This window comes from Saimiri boliviensis, chromosome 5 (genome assembly GCF_048565385.1).
Source record: "Saimiri boliviensis isolate mSaiBol1 chromosome 5, mSaiBol1.pri, whole genome shotgun sequence".
NCBI classification, from domain to species: Eukaryota; Metazoa; Chordata; class Mammalia; order Primates; family Cebidae; genus Saimiri; species Saimiri boliviensis.
In genome coordinates, this window is record NC_133453.1 from 139,503,968 (window position 1) to 139,518,960 (window position 14,993).

Consider the following 14,993-nt stretch of genomic DNA (forward strand, 5'->3'; position numbering starts at 1 on the left):
CTGTTTGTGATTGCCTGATGCTATGTATTCTGATTTAATTGTCAGTATCCAAACATTTTTAGTTGGCATTCCTATCTTGTTTTACCCTGTGGATGCTGAGACTGAGAGAAACTAAAGGCCTTGTCTAAAGCCACAGAGCTATGAAACCGAGTAACCGGGATTTAAGCCCAGGTGGTTTCCTTCACTACATGATGCTCCCAAATGGAGAAATCCATCATTGTGATGTTACTAGGCTTTAAAAAAGAAAATAACCACTTGGACACAGTCTAAAATAAGTCTTTTCTACCTCCCCTCAGGATCACCGTGGAATCTGATCTTTTTAAAAATAAAGTTTTTCTACCTGTAGAACAGGTATTAGATTCCTAAGGGAAGGAAACCAGTGTTTCCCTCTTTCTTACTCTGTCCTCTCTTCCTCAATCTCTCCTTCAACCTCTCGTCTTCTACCCTTCTCTCTGATATGGAAGTGTTTAACTTCCTAAAGTGATGATGATCATTGGATCAAGATACTGGTTTATCACCTCAGGAGTCTGACCTGAGCTTTAGTTCCCAGGATAACATAACATTTAAATTTTGATTTAAATTTTCTATATTGTGGAAAATAAGCCAAGCTGAAATTTTGTTTAAAAATTGTTTTTTTAGGAAAAATCAGAGATAAATGATTTATAAGATAAAATAGACATCATTTATAATTAAGAAAAACCAGAAATAACTTCAACATTCAATAATAGATGTTTAACAAATTATGGTAACTTATAGGATCTAATATTTGGTATGTATTTAAAATGTTTCCAAAGAATATAGAAGAGATGGAATATGGTTGTGATATATTACTACTTAAGACATCAAATTACAAAAAAGCACAATTTTAATTTTATAAAAACTACGTATACATAAATATGTATGTATTTGGAGAAAAATTATGAAAAAATTGGAAGATGATACACTAGAACATTAATAATAGCTAGTTCTGGTTGATTCTAGACCTGATGATTCTATAGTTTTTAATTTTCTACAATTAACGTGGAATACTTTTGCAGTCAGAAAATGATTTCAGGTTTGACAAATGCTTGTTAAGCAGGTGGAATCTCATTTTGAAATTCTACCTAGGAAAAAAGTTGTTTTTTTGCTGTTTCATTCCAACCATTGTTTCCAGGAAGGAAGCTCTGTCATCCTGAGGCTTGTGTTTATTCACACCTCCTCACTCTTGATCCTGTCAGTCTGCATTCTAAAAAACATTCTGATACAGTTTAGTGCATGGAAAGGAATACAGGCTTCAGAATGAGGCAAATCTGAGCTTGAGTCCATCTTCCCGTATTTCTTAGCTGTGCATTCTTTGGAAAACTGTATATTCTTTGAGTTCCAGCTTTCTCACCTGATGAGAATGGAATGGGACATTCTTTGCAGAACCCTGTTGTCTCTACTCATCCAAATTTGCTCATCCTTAAGTCTGACTCACATTTTTGTTCCTCTGTAAAGTCTTCCATGACTCTCTCTGGCAAGTTATGAAGTCTTCAATTTTTAAGAATGTTTTCTGTAGAACTCACTTAGCGCTCATACACAGCTTCATGAATTTAGTGAATCCATTGGCATGTCCCCAGCTAGAGGGGACAGGCACACGCCAGGCACACATAGCATCCATCTCCTTCATTTATTATAAGCATTCAATCAGCAGCTAATGATGGAGAGTTGAATCTTTTGCAGATAAATTTCGAATGTTAAAGTACATTTTTGAATCAGAGTATAGAGGAGTAAAAACTAAAGTCTGCAATCACATTCCCTCTTCATTCACCTAGAACAGACTGAAAAGCTATCAGTGGTCTGTGGGTGGTACCGGTGACTAGTTCTGAATTGTCAAGATAGAAGGTCACCATCCTAAGAGACAGGAGTGCTCAAAAAACCCTGAAATAGTCCTGATTCTTATCAGACTGGGAAAGTGCTAAGAACATAAATTGGTGAGTACATTTGATAAGGTGAAGTGAAGTAGACGGGTCCTGCTGCTATAATTTCTTCTCCCTTACAAGTCCGTCAGTCAGGTAGATTACTGGGAAACTAGGTTTCTGTGGAACAGAAGCCAGAAAAGAGAGAGAAGGGAAGATACTACACCCAATAACGCCTCTCTTGGACGTATTTCTATTAGTATCCTCCTTCTAAAATTATTGGCACGCCAGATGTAATTACCGAGTCTGAAGCTTTCAGGCCCAAAGATATAAAATGCCTAAAATGTCATTATTTTACTTCTGAGAAGCCACTAGCTCTTTTATTCTCATACACTTGCTTATCTTGAAGTGGTGAACCATGTAATAAATATATTTTGATACTCAGTCATTTAAAACTAGACACTTAACGTTTTATCTCTAATATCACATTTTTCTTAGCTGCTGCTTTTGAGATCCTTTTCTTTAAATTAAGAAAAACATAAACTATCATATGTATGTCTTCCTGGTGATGTCTAGAATATACTAGAAATATGGATAAGAATTATGAATTAGGCTGTAGGTTGAAATCTGCTTTTTTAAAAAAATTGAAATAGAAAATCCACAAAACAATGCATGGAAGAATTTTTTTTGTTGTTGTTACATTGTTCTCATGAATGAAGGTTTATTGTTTGGCTTCAGCCAATTTTTTAAGAAACTTACAGATGAAGATGAAGGCAAGTTTTTAAAAAATACCTTTGGTCATAAATATAAATAAGATTTTGATGCCAGAGAGTAACTGGTGCTTTGTTCATCTTTTGAATAGCAAAGGAGGGAGGTTTGTTGGCTGTTTCTCATTTAATTCTAATGACTTGCCAAAATTTTAGAAACATGCATTATTTTTTTTACATACAGTTATTGCCATCCCTTTCATGAGATCTTACTTGTGTTATCTCATGTTTTTCCTTCCTTTTCTTTATTTGCATGTCATAAAAATACTGAATCTGTACAACTTTCAGGTAATTATTTTTATGAGCTCATGGAAGGTTATCTTCAGTGCTTCACAAAGCCTTCCAGCAGTCAATGAATCATGCAGATTATTTCATGATCCCTTGTCCGAGATTGCTACAGAGGCATGCGTCTCTTCATGGAAACGTTTTTAAAAATTGGGAGCAATGGCTATTCTTGTAACATTAGTTGTTTTTTCCCTAATTGTACAAACAGTAACCGTATTGCAAAATATTTGAAAAGTGGGAAAAAAAGCACAAAGAAATAATTCCATCTCCATAAATGTGGTTAACATTTTAGTTCATATCTTTCTATTATATAAGATACATACACACATAAATGTAGAGTTTGTACTCTGATTTATTCCAACTCACATTAGAAAGGGAACATTTTCTTTTGTCACCAAATAGTTCTCAGAATCATTTACCAATTATTTATATATTCGTTGCCTGCATAAACAATCATTTAAATTCCTATTGCCTTTTTATACTATCTTGGATTTTACCTGAAAAAAAGATCTATTTTTAATACAGAAAGACATGATTTTGTGCAGTTTAATTTGGTCTGGTTATGCATATTCTCCCCTAAAGTCTGAGTCACACATAATTAAGACTCTCTTCTAAATTCAATGAGTTAAGAAGGTTTAATGAGCCTTTTCTCAAATAACAAAAGATAGGATTCAAATGAAAGAAAAACACCTTTATTCACGTAAGATGATAGTTACATGGTAACAGCAGCTGTCACTACACTGAGAGAGAGCCAAGAAGGGCCCTTGGTTCTGTAAAATCTGATTCACAAGCGTGAACTGGAACTTCTGAATTCTAGAGTGAGAATGAGAAAACTGTGACCCGAGAAGCAAATTCAGCCAAGGGCTGCTTTGGTATCACCTAAAAGCCGAGAATGAATTTTGCACTTGTAAATGTCTGGTTAAAAAGAAAAAAATTTAAGAATATTATTTTGTTGGCCAGGCACGGTGGCTCAGGCTTGTAATCCCAGTACTTTGGAAGGCTGAGGTGGGCGCATCATGAGGTCAGGAGATCAAGACCATCCTGGCTAACATGGTGAAACCCCTGCTTTACTAAAAATACAAAATATTAGCCAGGCATGGTGATATGTACCTGTAGTCCCAGCTCCTCCAGGAAGCCGAGGCAGAAGAATTGCTTGAACCCAAGAGGCGGAGGTTGCAGTGAGCTGAGATCTCGCCACTGCACTCCAACCTGGGTGACAGAGCTAGACCCCACCTCAAAATATACATGTATATAAAATTCTGTGACACATGAAAATTTTTTTTTTTTTTTTTGAGACGGAGTTTCCCTCTTGTTACCCAGGCTGGAGTGCAATGGCGCGATCTCGGCTCACCGCAACCTCCGCCTCCTGGGTTCAAGCAATTCTCCTGCCTCAGCCTCCTGAGTAGCTGGGATTACAGGCATGCACCACCATGCCCAGCTAATTTTTTTTTCTTTGTATTTTTTAGTAGAGACGGGTTTTCACCATGTTGACCAGAATGGTCTCGATCTCTCGACCTCGTGATCCACCCGTCTCGGCCTCCCAAAGTGCTGGAATTACAGGCTTGAGCCACCGCGCCCGGCCACATGAAAATTATATAAAATTCGTATTTCAAAGTTTTCTTAGAGCCCAGTCAATACTTGTTTACACATTGTCAGTGGTTCCTTTGTCGCACTAGAACAGCAGGTTGAGTGGATGTGAAGAAAGTGGTATAGCCCACAAAGGATACAATATTTATTCTCTGGTCTTATATAGAAAAATTTTGCTGACCCCTGCTCTATATAATAAGGTTCTGAGTAGGACGCAATAGAAAAGTCTCTGCTCATTTTCTTTCAGCCCTTAATCCAAATCCACTTCCTGTTTTCAGCAGGGTTATTTGTGCCCATGAGGGAAAAGCGAAGGATTGTCAGTATTCATTTGCTATCAGAACTGCCTTTGAACTTCAGGGAAGCGGCCATCTTGTTTTTGTTCACTCCTCTAAAGGATAGTGTCTGCAACATGAAACACGAGTAAGTTCTTTAAACTTCTTGTTATCTTGAGACAGGGCAAGACCTTTACCCAATTTATTTAGTTATGGAGGAGGAGGATAAAAGATTGGGTCCTAAGTGTTATTCAATGGTATGACATGGTTTTCCCTGGAAGGCAGCCAGAACTGATGCTTATGAGGTGTTTGTCTGATGAACTGTACCCCTGTGACACTAAGCAGAGCCCGGAGGAGGTGGCAGTCCATCTTTGTAACTCAGGTTTGATTTACAAATCAGAAGAATGTGCAGAGCCCATGGAAACCAGACCCACCCCTAAGACAGTCTAACAAGGAAATAATGACCCCTGCTTGTGAATAACCACTTGGAAGGTGGGATGATTTGGGCTGTTGTTGAAGTATATTACAGCATTTTCATGAAAGCAAAATAGAGCCCAGGCAACTGCTGACTGCTTTAGTAACTGGAAGTCTGGAAAATAATTATTAGCCAGTGTTTGTGAGTTACAGAGAATCCATCTAATTAAAGGAACACAGCTCACGTAAACAGGAAAAATAAAAGTTGGGAGGAAGAAAATACTGTGTCAGAATGTTTTCAGGATTAAATTCCAAGTTCAAAATATAAGATGAACCCATATATTTGACAATAAAATTCTCTTATAACGGAATGTCATAATTTCAGATACTTAGATATGCCATGAACTATAATACTTCTTGTTATTCTACTCAACTTCAGTTTTACATTCTCTGTGCAATTTTATGAGACTCTAAAAACTGATTTTAGTTTTGTCCATCAAATTTCTGGAAGATACCTACAGAAGTCTATGGAGTGTTTGGTAGTGTTTACAAAAAGTAAAAATGTGGTCATCTGGAGTTGGTATAAAATATAATGCACGTGCAAAAACATGATTGCCTTATTTGTGTTACTGCATTAATGTTAAGTAATGTTTTATCTTCTCCAATTAAAAAGTAGTATATTTATTATAAAAAAAAATTTGAGGTGGGGCACGGTGGCTCATGCCTGTGATTCCAGCACTTTGGGAGGCTGAGGCGGGCAGATCACCTGAGTTCGAGAGTTGGAGACCAACCTGACCAACATAGAGAAACTCTGTCTATACTAAAAATACAAAATTAGATGGGTGTGGTGGTGCATGCCTGTAATCCCAGCTACTTGGAAGCCTGAGGAGGGATCACTTGAACTCAGGAGGTGGAGGCTGTGCTGAGCTGAGATCGTGCCATTGCACTCTAGCCTGGGGAACAAGAGGGAAACTCCATCTCAAAAAAAAAAAAAATTAAAATAGGGAAATAAAATGAAACAAAAATAACCTCCATAATCACTCCACTCTAATACAACCTTACTTGAGAATTTTCTTTCATTCTTTTGCTGTGATATTTTCTCTACTCAAAGTTGATTGTAGCTGCTTCCTTTTTCTTTTTCTTTTTTGAAACAGGCTCTCTCTACTGCCCAGGCTGGAGTGCAGTGGTGTGATCTCAGCTAACTGCAGCCTCTGCCTCCTAGGTTTAAGGGATTCTTCCACCTCAGCCTCCGAAGTAGCTGGGACTACAGGATTGTGCCACCATGCCTGATTTTTGTATTTTTAGTGGAGACAGGGCTTTGTCATGTTGGCCAGGCTGGTCTTGAATTCCTGACCTCAGGTGATCTGCCTGCCTCAGCCTCCCAAAGTGCTGGGATTACAGGCATGAGCCACCATACCCGGCTTGCTTGGTTTTAAAATTAACTATAGTACATAATTTTCAGATAAGACACAGTTATCCAGAAAGAGCCTTAGAGATGGATAAGGAACCTGTTGGAATGTTTTGATATTAAGAAAAGAAAATTAAATTTAAAACTGAAAACAAGTGACAAGGTCAGCAAAACACTTGTCACTTTCTTTTATACCTCATGACTTCCATTTTAGCTGTCAATTAATGGCCTGGGAGGAGACCAAAATAAAAGAGAAAGCAGAAGACTGGTGTAGGGGTGTGGGGGGAGAGAAAGAAAGAAAAGTAAAAAAAAAGGAAATGAGCAGAAAAAGCCAGAGAATTGAAAAGAAAATACATTTTGAAAATACATCTGGTCCTGCTGTGAGTAACAGCAATCCTGTAAACGTTTAGACAAGTCCCTAAGCTGATTTTTTTTTTAAAGTCCTCGTCTTTGATATGTATTGCATTCATTATATAGTACACACATTTGAAATTCAGTAAAAGAAAACAGACCCAGATCACAATTCATTTTTGGAAGTACAAAACTCTTTTAACTTAACTTTGCATTTTGCTTTTCATTCCAATATTGGCAAATTATATGGAGAGAGACAGGACTACCGTAAGAGTGGTGTGGGCACTGGTGAGCAGTGAGAGAGATGTCTCCAGCCAATGACTTCTTCCCAAGGCAGCTGATAGGTGGCACAGCAAGACTGTGACCTGTTTCAGAAGCAGTCTAGCCCAGCACAAAAATCACAGGCTTTGAAGCCAAAAAGGAACATTTGTTCCTGATGTTTGACCCTCTCCAATTTGTTACATTGTCCAAATTTAAAAAGAAAGTTTTTTTCCTGGAAGTCTGTTTTTTCAGAGAAATCTGTGTACCTACCATGGCTGTGTTCAACATGATACAAAGACCCCAAATGCCACTTGCTGTCTTCCTGGGAATTGGACGAGGATGTAATCTGAGCTTTTTAGGGTATATCTCTACACTGCAACATCATAACACTGAAGTGTAGATTTATAGCATGCTTTATGTATATTTTCTTACTCCCAAGGCCCCCCTTTTTACAGATACATACACAACATGTCATGTAGAAAATATAAATTGTTGATCGTACAGGCACTTTCTTCCTTTTTAAACCTTTGCAAAGGTCTTTTTGTTAAATACACCCAGATGCCGTTTGACAGATGAGGGGCTAATTGCTCTGTGAATTACCTCTATCGATTCCTGTTTCATGTTGAGCCAAACAAACAAAAGATATTAATGCTTTGAAAAAAATGAATGATGACCTTTCTCTGCAAACACAGCTTGCGGTCTCTGATTATTGGTGATTCCAGAGAGCAGCGGTCAATCGCAATAGCTGTAACGCTATGATCACTATAATAAGCTTGCCTGACCTTCTCTGCCATGTTAAGTGGTTTAAATTTATTTGCTCAACAACAGAAGAGCTTTCATTTAAAGTCACAGAACATTCAATTCAATTTAAAGATGTAGTGTCTTCTTTCCTCTTCTTCCTCTTCTGTACCTTTCCCTACTTCACACACCTACATGCCAAGCTTACTAACTGTTCTAGCATTCTAAAATTAGCCTGATGCCTGATACCTGAAAAGCAAATTGCTTCAGCTCTTAAAGATTCCAGTTGCCGTTTTCTTTTTTGATTTGTTCTTTCTTGGTCTAAGACAGTTGACATTCTTTGTTTTTTTCTCTATTTAAGTTTTGTTCATGGTTCAGATTTAATTTGTGCGGCATAAAAATTCAAGAATCCATGGGTTGGGTGGTGCTAAGCATGCCAGCTTGGGAACCAGGGGCATAGTTCCATTTTTGTCCTTAATTAATGGGACCTTGAACCAGTCTTTTTTTCCCCCCCTTAGAGTAGGCTCTTCCAACTTGGTAAATGACAGGAAAACTGCCAGGTGATGTACCTCAGAGCCTGTTTCCATTTGGAACATCCTTATGTTTCTGATCTCTCTACTTAAAGAATAGTTTCATATAAATGGCAGAGTTATAACTTGGCAGCTAAGATAAAGTGATGATAGAATCTTTAAGGACTTCCTAAATGTGCAAATCACAAATGACTAAAGCCTTAAATGGTTAGGAAGTGGATGCAACCCCCACCCCACCCTTGGTTTAAGTGGAAATCTCTTGAAAAGGGTACCCCTGACACTTCCACCAATTTCCTGGTAAGAGGCAGGCCAAAAATACCAAGGAAGGAGTTTCCCTTAGAATCCTTTGGTTCCTGTGCTATGGAATCAAAGCAGGAAGTGAAGAGAAAAACACCACAAATAATCAAAAGACTTCCTGCCTTAGTTTGACATTCTCAAGCAGTTAGGTCTGAATTCACATAGGGAGCTGGGCACTTCTAAGGTGACTTTTCTTAAACACTGTCCCTAGTTTCTACTTCAGACAGTGCCCGATAGTTTTGCCAAGCCATCTTTCAACCATACTTGACTTGGCTATGTTGAGTTTTAAAAAAATGCAAAGCATGGTTCCTGCTTGTTAGACTACTTGCTGTGGCCTTAGAGCACCAGGCTCCTTCTCAGCATTAGGATACTTGCAAATGCTGTGTGCTTTTTTCTGCCTAGAATGCCCTTCTACTCTTTTTCTCTTCAAAATCCAACATTAGTGCCTTCCTAATCCCTATTCCCTCTTTAAAATTTTGCGTGGTATTATCCCTCTTCCAGAATGCCTCTTATACCACCCTATTAAGGATTCACCATAGTACCCAAGGCACACTTTTATCTCAGCACTTTGTGAATCTGTTTTATTTACTGCACCATTGGTCTGTTTTCCCTGGAAATTTGCACTTTGTATCTCAGGCCTCTGCCACAGAACTTGGGGCTTATGAAGTGTCCAACTGATGTTTGAAAATTAATAAATGAATGAAGAATAAATCTGGTTGTATCAGATAATGACTGCTTTATCACAAACCATTCCAAAAGGCAGTGGTTTAAGACAGCTAGGGTTTATTATCTATCACTCATGCATCTGGAGATCCGTTGGGACATAGTTGATCATAGCTAAGCTTGACTGAGATGGCTCAGCGATTCCACTTTCTATGTTCTCCATCTTCTACTTGGGACAAACAGTGCTGCCCAGGTATGTTCTCATAGCTAAGCACAAGCATAAGAAAGAAAGCATGCAAAGCCTCTTAGGCCATGCTCTCATTTACGCCTTATTCTTTTGGCCACAGCAAGTCATATGGGTAATGCTAAGTCAAGGGACAAGTTCATATACTGATCTCCTTAAGTCATATGTGAAATCACATATCATAAACAATGGACACAAGGAGAGATTAAAAAAAATTGGTTACAGTAATAAAAACAAGTCTGAAAAAAGAAAATGCTAACAACCATATTAAAAACAGAAAATTTGATTTCTAAAAGAGCCATTTCACCAATCTCTAGTATTAACTACTCTCTCTTCATGTCACCAACATACAACCCAGTCACGTTTATAGCATCTGTGGCCCATGAATATTTACCAGATTGTGTTAGATCATCAGAAGTAAATGGAGAAATCACAATCGGAAGCATCCTGGTAAATTATTTTTATGGTTTTTTGTTGTTGTTGTTTTTGAGACAGAGTCTTAACTCTCTCTCCCAGGCTGGAGTACAATGGTGCAGTCTCGGCTCACTCCAACCTCCGCCTCCCGGGTTCAAGCCATTCTCCTGCCTCAGCCTCCTGAGCAGCTGGGATTACAGGCACCCACCACCACTCCCAGCTAATTTGTGTATGTTTAGTAGAGATGGGGTTTCGCCATGTTAACCAGGCTGGTTTTCAACTCCTGACCTCAGGTGATCCGGCTGCCTTGGCCTTCCAAAGTGCCGGGATTACAGCGTGAGCCACTCGTCTGGCCTATTTTTATACTTTTTTAAAAAGACAATATGCATGGCAGGCAGACACAAGTATTAAGGACACAAAATGAAAAGCTAAATGATAAATGTTTATCTTTTATGAGTAAAGCCAGTTTTACTTTTGTTTACATATGTCATCATGGAAGCTTGTTTAAAAACATTTAGTTCCGTCTAGTAGTTCCCAATGACTCCCTTTCTCCTGCACACCTTCTTATTTCCCTTATAACAAGCTTGGAGAAAGGTCAGGTAGGCATTGCTGGGATTTCTTCTTTTCAGAGTTTCTGCTCAATCACAGAGCTGATGATAAATCTCCAAAGTCCAGGCCTTGATTTTCCAGGAAGAACATAGTTAACTTAAAAGCAGAGAAAAGCCTTGGTGGTAATCAAACCCTGTGAATTCCTGGCCCTCTTCCCTGGAGGCCCAGTGGGGCCCACTCAATGGTCCAGCCCTACACCATGCACACTGGATTGGTGGTCCTCTTATCATCGAAAATTCCACCAGTGTGGCCAAAACATACAAAAGGAAGCACACAAGAAAAATGTGAATATGATATGCAGTCTCTGGATTGAGTTTTATAAAAGAAAAAAAAAAGAATTTTTCTTGTTCTTTTTCATAGTTCATAGGACAAGAAATAACATGACATTGCTTATCAAATGTGAGTTGTTTTACTATTTTTAGTGGCAAATTAGGCACTATCTTTTAATATTGTTTAAAGAGGGCAGGTTTAAAGTTTCTCTCTCCTAATTTTACCCTATAATCAGATCATTTAAATTTGACTATAAGTAGAATCATATATTTTCCCACAATCTGCCTTTCATTTCACATTGTCAGAGTTGTATTAGTTATTGAAAACATACAAATCCAGGCATTTTCAAAACTTCGTTCTTTCTTGACTTTAGGTTGTGATATAATAAAGTATGTTATCAGAATCCTGCTTTATAGCTACAAAACATTAATCTCCTTGAGGCAACAGGATGCTTGCTGTTTTCTTTTAATCTACCGGCATTTCAGAATCTTGTACTTCCAATTTTAGAAGAAGTAAAAGATGAGAATGTACTGTCCTTTCTTCCCTGGCCTGACCCAGCCTCCCTGATTTGTTTCAATATCCAGAGGCTTCCCTACATAAGCCATCTCCAGTATTTTGATTTTTTCCACATTTCTCCGTGTTTATAATTCCTCTCCATTTTCTTCTAGGAAAAAGTGTGCAAACAACAATGCATGTTCTAGCCATATGTGAGCACCAAAATTTTGACAGAGTTTCCATGTCCATCAGTAAAATTCCTTCCATGAACCTATCCCTAGAAAATGCAAAAATTATTGATAAATGTAGTGCAATGATCAACTTCTCCTCTGTAGCCTACAATACATTAGACATTAGTTTGTCGATGGGAATTAATACAGCCCAAAGTCCTCATTCATTCTTGACAGTTCTATCGTATTACTCCATAAGATGCTAAGATACTAGTTGCTGGAGTTGGGGGCAGGGGAGAAGGAGTTGAAAAAGATGGGAAACCAAGCTGCTTTGCAAATATTCACAGCTGCAGCTTTCTGTAATCATACTTCTCTTTCCAGTGGACTTTGAAAAGACAAATTCATAAGAGTTATTTAGCCATAAAAGGGAATCAACTCCTAAGTCCGGCTTCCTGAAGACCTCAGAAACTGAATTACCGCAGCACTCCCTAAGGTCCAAAGCACAGATTTTTGTTCCCCTCCCACATCCCTATCCCAAAGAAAAGAGTTTTCCCACTAGCTAAAATAATTAAAAACATTCTCAGAATAGAACACAAAATGTTTCTGGTTTGAATATGAGCCTATTTTCAGGGAAAAAAAAATCCATGTATTGCATATTTACAGGTTGATATTACAACAGCAGGGAAACTATATGTTTGAGGACTTAATTGCACATAAAAATAAGTAAATAAAATGTGTAAGGGTAGTGTATTCTTTCTTCTGCCTACCTTTTTGATTTGTTAACTAACTTCAGGGGTGAATTCTTAAAAGGAGCAATACACCACCCCACAGAAAGTCACTGGTTATCTCTGAACTTGAACTTAGCTTTTAAATCCTGTCTAGGTAAATTACCTTTCCAGTTCAGGGTATTTCCTTTTAGGAGATTCCTTGGGAAGAGTCTCCAGGGAACTGACTTAACTTTTTAATGGTTCACTCAGATTAAGAGGAAGGAAATGTGAACTCCTTTGGGGGGAGGAGGCACCACTCTAGGCTGTCTGCATCCTGTAATTCTTCCCAAGTCTGTGAATCATACTTTTAAGACTCCTTTTCAAGGGCATTTGTCTTCCTTTAAGAGAAGGCCAAAGCAGAAAAGGCAAGTTTTAAAATAGGTCTTAATCAAGCTTTAGCCATTAAAAACAATTGCATGATTCTCTCACTGACTACCCAGGAAAGGTTGCGCCAGATCCCTTACTTGGATGTCTCCCCTCACCTAGCATAATATTCTTCCTTTCTTTGGTGTCAGAATTGGGGAGGCCAAGGCAGGTGGATCTCCTGAGGTCAGGAGTTCAAGACCAGCCTGGCCAACGTGGTAAAACCTGTCTCAACTAAAAATACAAAAATTAGCTTGGCATGATGGCGAATGCCTGTAATCACAGCTACTCAGGAGGCTGAGGTGGGAGAATCACTTGAACTCAGGAGGCAGAGGTTTGCAGTAAGCCGAGATCACACCATTGTACTCCACCCTGGGCCACAAAGCTAAACTCCATCTCAAAAAAAAAAAAAAAAAAAGGCTTTTCATATTATATCAGTATCTTTGAGCTACAGTTCTTTACAACTCTTCCCATTATAGCCAGCCACTGACATTGATTTCACTTATGCCAATGGCATTGGAAGAACTGAGCTATGATAATATTTTTGAAAATCATTTTAGATAGAAATCTAGCTTTGAAAACAATGTCTTTACTTAACAAAATACCTACGATGTAGACAATTATAGACTATTTTTATACCTTTTCCACAAAGGCATGAGCATTTCTGAGAACAAATTTGTTAGTGATTAAAGTTTATCCGGGGTTGAAGCATGTAGATCCTTCCAACTTCTGTAGAAGTATGAAGTCACAGGAGCACATTTCTAAAATACTACCATGTTAAAATACTAGTTACTCAACCAATAAAGTATGTTTACTGAGTATCCATTAAGTGGTGACTTCTGTTATTTTGAAGCTCCTGCAAAAAGTGGAAGAAGTCAGGAGTGGTGGCTCACACCTGTAATCCTTGCACTTTGGGAGGCTGAGGCAGGTGGATGCTTTGAGCCCAGAGGTTCTAGACTAGCTTGAGCAACATAGCAAAGGCCCTGTCTCTATTTTCTTTCAAAAAAAGAGTGGAACAACCCTCTTATTGAAAATGTGCAAAAGAACAAATGTAATATGACTTGGAATATCCAGAGAAAGTACACCAAGAAAAAATACTAATGTAAACTGTGGACTTTGGGTGGTGATGATTTGTCACTGTAGGTTTGTCAGTTGTTAACAAAGGTACCTGTCTTGTGGGGGATGTAGAGAGCAGGAAGGCATTGCATGTGAGAACGTTAGGGTATATAAAGACCTGGTGTGGTAGCTCACACCTGTAATCCCAGCACTTTGGGAGGCCAAGGTGATGGATCGCCTGAGGTCAGGAGTTCGAGACTAGCCTGGCCAACAAAGTGAAACCCCGTCTCTACTAAAAATACAAAAATTAGCTGGATGTGGTGGCACATGCCTGTAATCTCAACTACTCAGGAGGCTGAGGCAGGAGAGTCGCTTGAACCTGGGAAGCAGAGGTTGCAGTGAGCTGAGATCATACCAGCGCACTCCAGCCTGGGCCACAGAGAAAGACTCTGTCTCAATAAATAAATAAATAAATAATAAAAGAAGGATATATGGGAAATCTCTATTCCTTCCTCTCAATTTTATTATGAGATTAACAGTTCTGAATTACACGACACAGCTCATCCCAAGAGTTTTGGATGCGAGATTGTGGACAAAAATACACTGAAAGAGAGAAAGGAAGGAAGGAAGAAAAGAATAGAAAACAGTTGCATTCTGTTTTATCCCTTCTCTGATTTCTTGAGAACTCCTAGTTTTTTATTTCCATGCAGGTCCTCATTATTATAATGGTCTATTTTTTAGTTGAAAGTATTTTCGGTACTAAAGTGCACAGAAACCTAGAAATATAACTGTGATTTCTACTCAGGTAGACCTTAAAGGTTTTTTATATGAATGCCTGTAGCCTACATGTTGTTTCTATAAGTCTATTTCAACAGAGTACTCAGAAATGTAATTTTTTTCCTCTCATTCTGGGTAGAAATGTCAGAAATGTGAGACTACGGATTTAAAGCGTAAATTAGGAGTTTGTTGATGAAAAGAAAGAAAGGAGGAAAGGGTTGAAAGAAAGAAAAAAAGGATGGAAGGAAGGGAGAAAGGAAAAAAAATAAGAGAAAGGAAAAAAAGAAATCTTAGTCTGTAAACTTCACATTGATGTTTCTCAATGCTTAAGACATCTTGAAAGAAAAGATGTCAGAGGCAAATTCTAGTATTATTCTA

At 38.3% G+C, this 14,993-nt stretch overlaps 1 long non-coding RNA gene across 3 annotated transcripts in view; it reads left to right on the top strand.

Annotated features, from left to right (window-relative positions):
• Positions 1 to 14,993, top strand: part of LOC141584666 (uncharacterized) — a 397,655-nt gene that overhangs the window by 106,946 nt on the left and 275,716 nt on the right. For 2 of the 3 annotated variants that reach the window (XR_012517850.1, XR_012517851.1), the window contains exon 3: positions 4,795 to 4,936. The exons of the other annotated variant lie outside the window; for it this stretch is intronic. This is a non-coding gene — a long non-coding RNA (uncharacterized LOC141584666). The remainder of the gene's footprint in view (positions 1 to 4,794; positions 4,937 to 14,993) is intronic. 3 annotated transcript variants of the gene reach the window in all.